This window comes from Equus asinus, unplaced genomic scaffold, assembly GCF_041296235.1.
Source record: "Equus asinus isolate D_3611 breed Donkey unplaced genomic scaffold, EquAss-T2T_v2 contig_584, whole genome shotgun sequence".
NCBI classification, from domain to species: domain Eukaryota; kingdom Metazoa; phylum Chordata; class Mammalia; order Perissodactyla; family Equidae; genus Equus; species Equus asinus.
The window spans coordinates 74,584-82,040 of record NW_027225276.1 but is presented as its reverse complement, the minus strand read 5'-3'; the positions used below and the strand labels follow the sequence as shown (position 1 = coordinate 82,040).

Sequence of the window (7,457 nt, the reverse complement as noted above, 5' to 3'; positions counted from 1 at the left end):
TGACAAAACTTTAGCAAAACTAACATCCAAAAAATGGAGGACCCAAATAAATATAATTAGAAGACAAGACATTACAAATGATACCATTAAAATACAAAGATCAGGGCCTGGCCCCGTGGCCGAGTGGTTAAGTTCGCGCGCTCCGCTGCAGGCGGCCCAGTGTTTGGTTGGTCCGAATCCTGGGCGCGGACATGGCGCTGCTCATCAAACCACGCTGAGGCAGCGTCCCATATGCCACAACTAGAAGGACCCACAATGAAGAATATACACCTATGTACTGTGGGGCTTTGGGGAGAAAAAGGAAAAAATAAAATCTTTAAAAAGTACAAAGATCAAAAGAAACTATTATAAACAATTACACGCCAAGAAATTGGACAACACAGAAGAAATGGATAAATTCCTAGAAATGCATACCTACCAAAACAAAATCATAAAGAAACAGAAGATGTGAGCAGACTGATAATGACTAAGGAGCTAGAAGCTGTGATCAAACAGCGCAACAATGAAAAGACCAAGATCAGATTGTGTCACTGGTGAATTCTTCCTCACAAGTAAAGATGAATTAACATCAGTCCCTCTCGAAATTTTCCAAAAATTTGTAAAAGAAAGAAAACTGTCGAATTTATTTTACTCAGCTAGCACCACTATGACACTAAAGCCAGATAAGTACACTAAAAAATAAGTTCAGGCCAATGACTTTGACAAATATAGTTGCAAAAATTCTCAGCAAAATACTACCAAGCTGAACTCGGTAGCACACTTAAAGGATCACACATCACTATGAGGTGGCACTTGTCTCTGGGATACAAAAATGGCTCAACATACGCAAATCAACAAGTGTGATACACCGCATTTGTAAAATAAAGGGTAAAAATCTTATTCTTCTTTCAATGATGCAGAAAAATTACTTGAAAAATTTATCCTTCTTTTATAATAAAAGCTCTCAACTAATTGTGTAAAGAAATAATGTACTTGAACATAATAAAGTTCATATATGTAAGGTCCGTGATTAACATCAGACCCAATAGTGAAAGTTTGAGAGCTTTTCATCTAAATCATGAACAAGTGAAAGATGCACATCTTCATCACTCGATTTCAAGATAGTATTGGAAGTCCTAGCCAGAGCAATTCATTGAGAAAAAGAAATAAAGACACCAAAATCTGAAAGTTAAAGTAAATTTTTTTCTGTTTGGAGGTAACATAATTTTATGGATGAAAATCTTAAAGACTCAACCAAGAAATCCTTAGCATAATTCAATTCAGTAAAGCTGTTGGGTACAAAATCAATCAAATTAAATTAGTCAATTTTATTTCTTTGCACTAACACCAAAATATATGATAAAGGTATTTAAAAAACCAATTTTATTTATAATACCATCAAGAAAATACTTAGGAATAAATTCAAGCAAAGCGGGGAGTCTATACACTATAAAGTATAAGAAAAAATTTGAAGAAGACACAAACAAATGGAAAAACATCCCATAATGATGGATCAGTGAGTTAATATTAAAATGTCAATACTTATCTAAAGCCATCTATATATTCAATGCAATCACTATCAAAATTCCAAGAGCATTTTTCAGAGAAATAGAAAAAATATCTCACAGTTTGTATGGGGATCACAAAAGATGCTGAATATTCAAAGCAATCTTGAGAAAAAATAGCATAGCTGGGAGCAACGGAAATCATTTCTTGATTTTACACAATATTACAAAGCTATGCTAATCAAAACTAGATGGTACTGATATAAAAATAAACATATACAACAATGGAACAGAATTGAGAGCCAAGATACAGACTCATGCATATATGGTCCAGTAATATTTGACAAAGGAGCTAAGCATGCTTAATGAGAAAAGGATTTTCTCTTCAATAAACAGTATTTGAACTACTGGATATTCACACACAATTAAATAAAATTGGACACCTATCTTACACCACTCACAAAAATTAACTGGAAATGGATGAAATAATTTAATGGAACACCTGAAACCATAAAACTCTCAGACGACAAGGTCTTAGAAGACCTCAATGTAGGTTTTGACATTGATATTTTTGGACATGACATGAAAAGTACAAGCAGAAAAAGCAAAAATCAACAAATAGGATGGCATTAAACTAAAAGCCTTCTTTACAATAAAATACTCAACAAAATGAAAAGCCAACATACTAAACATATAAAATATTTTCAAATTATGTGATGAGAGGTTAATATCCAAAATGCATATGGAACTCCTACAACTTAATAGCAAAAATACAAACAACCTGGTTGAAAAAATGGACAAAGGACCTGGATAGACATTATTCCAATAAAGACTTACAGATGACCAAAAAATACATGAGAAGATGCTTAATGTCACTAATCACCAGGGAAAAGCATATCAAAACCACAATGGGTTCACCTCACATCCGTAAGAATGACAATCATGAAAAAGACCAGAGATAACAATGTTGCTGAGGGTGTGAAGAAAAGGGAGTCTTGTGCACTGTTGTTGGTAATGTAAATTGGTATAGCTTCTATGGAAAACTGTATGGAGATTCTTCAAATAATTAAAAATAGAACTACCATATGATCCAACAACCCAACTTATGGGTATATAGCCAAATAAAATGAAATCAGAATCTCAAAGAGATATCTGTACATCCATGTTCATTGTAGCATTATTCACAATAGAAAACACCTGCAAACAACTTGTTTCATATGTATATATGTATTAAGTATATGTGTGTGTATACACACACACACACACACACACACACAATGGAATATTACTAAGCCACAATAAAGAAGGAAACCCAGGCATTTGTGACACACAGATTGACTTTGTAGGTACTATGCTAAATGGAAAATCAGAGTAAGAAAAATACTATATGATCTCACTTACATGTGGAATCTCAAAAAGCAATATGGATGAATCTCCAAAATATAGTATTGAGTGAAAGAAGCATGGCAAAATTAATTATATGTTCAAATAATGATTAGCTTCTTGGAGTTTTTGATTAGGAAAAAGCAAAAGGAAGACTCCAAGAGTACTAGAAATATGAAATATTCTAAATCTTGATCTTTGTTGTAGTTACATAAGCATATATATAGGTAAAATTTGTAACCTGTATGCTTGAGATTTGTATTAACTGCATTAACTAAAAACTGTATCAGCTGTAAGTAAATAATGCCTTGAAGATGATATGTTCAAGGTAACTCCCCACTTCAAGTTTTCTTACTGTTCCTGATTTTGCACATACAGCTTCTGCATGATGTTCCTCTGTTTTTAGACATCGATGGAAAACACATCAGTAGTGCCTTTTGAAAATTTTCTACAGAAACATTTATTTAGAAGCTAAGGGTAAAATCTCTGAAAAACAATCAAAAAAATAAAGAGACAGACATAGAATTTCCAAAACTATTTTGAAATTTTCTTTTTAATTTTGATTTCATATTTAATTTAACTGTCATCAGATAACAGGTCTATATTATTTCCCTGAAATGTATTGTTATTTTTGGTGCCCATATTTTGCATGATAAATAATTCTAGTTATCTGGACATTTGCAGATGTGAGGTGATCCACATAACAGACGGCTGACTTACTCAGGTTTGCTCACTCACTATCATCATGTGTTCTATTAAGACTAAGCATGTTTATGTGTCTGAATTCATATCCATGGACCCCATGAGCATCATGAATCAACATAACATTTAAGCATCATGGACACAATTAATTTCAAGAGAGAATTTAGTCATGGTGTACTTTAAAACAGATTGGCCATTGCAATTACAACTAGAGCCTGGGGAAAGATATACATTACTTAAACAAAAAGTTACATGAATTAAAATGGCTTGCCTTCAAGATCCAGATAAAACAGATTGTGAAAGACTGCTTACAAAAACAGTGAAAATATAACATGCACAGATCAAAGACATAGAACATAGTGTTTAAAATAAATTCCTGGACAGAAATCAATATACCAACTTAAAGGACAAGTTTGGGAGTCACATTTTAACACTTATTTGCTGCGTGATACTGAGAACAATATTAGTTTCCCATGCCTCCATTTTCTCACTTAGAAGATGGGTGTCAAAGTACTTATATCATATAGTTGTTAATAGGATGCAAAGTAATGTATAAAAATTGCTTGGTGTGGAGCATAGCAAATAGTAAGTGCTCAAAAAATAGCCTCTCTTAGTATGGTAGTCTCACGTAATTCTTAACAACTTCCTATTATACTGATCAAAGAATTTAACTTTCTCTTCAAGCCTTATTAAAGGAGAGAGAATTACCATATGTTTAAATGTTAACGACTTCAGGAAATTAGACTCGTTTAGCATTGAATAATTTGAAGAATGAGACTAAGTTTGCTGTCATTTTAAATTTACACATTTCCCCAGCCACCTTTCTCAGGGCCCCCTTGACCTCGCTGTTCCTCAGACTGTAGATGAGGGGGTTCAGCACAGGGGTGAAGACAGTGTAGCATGCTGACACGACCTTATCAAGGTCAGCTGACCTGTAGGATTTGGGTCTCATGTAGGTGGAAATGGCAGCTCCATTAAAGAGTCCCACCACAGCCAAATGTGAGGAGCAGGTGACAAAAGCCTTCTTGCAGGCTTCTCTAGAATGCATCTGGAGAACAGCTGCGACGATAAAACTGTAGGAGGTCAGGATGAGGGAAAAGGGGACCAGAAGCATTAACACACAGCAGATGTACATTACATTTTCGAAGACTGATGTGTCAGCAGAAGCCAAACGCACCAGCATGGGGGCCTCACAGAACAAATGGTCGATCTCACGTGCACCGCAAAATGGGAAGCTCAGGGTAGCAGCAGCCTGCATGAGCCCATCAGCTGCCCCCAGGAACCAAGACCCCAAAGTCATTCTCAGGCATAATTGCTGGCTCATGAGGACAGGATATCTCAGTGGATGGCAAACAGCCACGTAGCGGTCATAGGACATGGCTCTAAAAGGAAACTCTCGCCGCCACCCAGTGTGAGTGAAAAAAGAGCCGCAGCACACAACCAGCAGGGGAGATGGACTTCTTGCCAGTCAAGTAGTCAGCAGCCATTTTGGAAATGATCGTGGCAACCAGCATCACATCCATGAGGGAGAGTTGGCTCAGTAGGAAATGCATGGGTGTGTGGAGCCGGGGGTCCCAGTAAATCAGGAGAAGCATGACGACATTGCCCATAAGAGAAGCAATGGCCGTTGTCAGCACCACCATGAAGAGAAAGAGGTGGGGTCTTGTATGTTTAAAGAGTCCTAGAAGAATGAAGTCTGATGTTGTGTTTCTCTTCTCCACGATTTCTTCTGGTGTGATTCTGCAAATGGAAAAATAGAGAAGGAAGGGACTTTCATCATCTACAAACCTTAGTTTGGCTTCATAACTTCTGCACATGTGCTGGATATGGAATCCAAGGTCCTGACTCAAAGCCCTACATCCCAGTTAAGATGGTTCTGCTTGACCTGTTATTCCACTTCTCTGTAACTCAGCCTTTCACTGTTTTAAATAACGTTAGTCTATGTATTTCACACAATGATATATTGGTTGGTTGGTATAATAGATCAAAATGAATCAAAAGTAGAAAAAAGCTTTCAAAGATTATAGAATTGTAAGTAGTTAATTTGGCTGTTTTTTATATTATTTAATAATTATTATTATTGTGCTTTTCTTATGTGTACTGAAACCAAAATTTAACCAAGTTAGAAAATAAACACTTATTTAAACATTTGCTATTTATATTTCTTTGAGTCTTAGATGAATTCTTTTCAAATTTTGGAAATTTTAACATACTCAAATTAGTTATTTTTTTAAGAAACAAAAAATTACAGCTATTTCACTGTGGGTTACAAGGGCCACAGAAGGGAACAGATGAGTATAACAAAGTTTCCCCACTGAAGGAACATAATATCCCCAATAATTGATGAAAATGTTACTTCCTCTCATTAAATAACTATTTTTATTACCTGATTTTAAAGTGCGGCTATGCTAGTTCATCACTCTCTGCTCTGAAACCTTCAGTCTGTTTCCATCACACTTGGAATAAAATGCACATTTCTTTCCCCAGCTTACTAGGACTTGGAGCCATGCCCTACGCATCGTTTCACGACACAATGTACCGTCATGGAGGCTTGCAACGATCAGGTGAGTATGAAAGGCAAGCATGAGAGGACCTTTGATGAGAGTAAATGCTTGGAGAGCATAGCAATAACTATAACAACGAGTAAGGTGATTAAAAAGAAAAGGAAGCAGTTTTAAAACAACCATATTACATGAAGCATAATTATTAGTCACAGGTGAAGTATAAATATATCTGAGAGGAAAAATATTTTAAAAATGCTTAAATTACATATTTGGCCTATCTTCTGAGGATGGTTGTTTAATATTTAACAAAACAGATCTATTTTCTTTGGAGACACAAACAAAATGACTGAGCCCACAGAAATGAGCATGGCTTTATGAGGAAGGGTTCACAGATTGAGAGCTGCTATACACTGAACATAAGTAAGATTTTTTAGTGTTTGACATCGTTTAAACTCCATACTAAGAACAAAACTTGTAAATTCATGAAGAGCAGAAGAGCATATAGGTGCATGGAGCCAACTCTCCTCTTTTATTAGCAGAAAAATGCACAAATTTGCCAATTTTGTTTATGGACAGGTTTGCAGACCTCTTTATTTCTGACATGGACAGTCCAAAAATATTTCATCCGAAGCCTTAGAGACACAATACCCTCTGAGCCTGTTTTCTGGAATTGTCTGGTAATTGATTGGTAATTGTTTACTACAGAGACAGAGATAGTGATGATGCTTTATAACCCGAAGGGTTTGATTTTGTGAATACTCTAATACTATAAAAATTAGGCGGCAGACAGAGCCCATGTCTTGCAGAGCCATTTAACACATAGGCAGTCTCTTTAAGAGACCTATGGAAAGTCAGTGCTAATGGCTCATTAAAGTGCTACCTCCACCACGTCAGCATTCACGTTTGAACGGATACAACAACACACAGGAACACCAGCACCTTTGCGATGGCTTGTTTAACCACTGATACCAGACACATAAGCAGTCTACCTAATCGAGGCCTTGCCAAGCCTTAGTGATTTGCACTACCTCCTATCTAGTGCATTCAGCTCCTTGTTTTGTACACTATTTAAGATATCTTTCTCCTCTTATAGCCACAGACCGTGATTCCTTGCCTGCAGGCTCTCTCAGCCTCCATTATAACTTTAAACCACCCTCAGACTGATCTTATTGATGTGGGGATGTATGGATAAAGAACTCTGGGCTCAAGATACAGAACTCCTGGTTTGAGAATCATTTTCTATATATGTGATGAGGAGTCAGTTACTTAACCTTGCTGCATTTATATGTTTTAAATTACAAAGCTTCTTAACAGATTACTAAAATAATTAAGATATTTTGTGCATGAATGAATTTTGAAGTAATTTCCAAAGTCATTTTGCACA

The 7,457-nt window shown here is 35.9% G+C and overlaps 1 pseudogene; it reads right to left on the bottom strand.

Moving 5' to 3' along the window:
- Positions 1-4,346: 4,346 nt before the first annotated feature.
- LOC139044083 (olfactory receptor 2T12-like) lies at positions 4,347-5,386 on the bottom strand (annotated as a pseudogene).
- Positions 5,387-7,457: the final 2,071 nt, after the last annotated feature.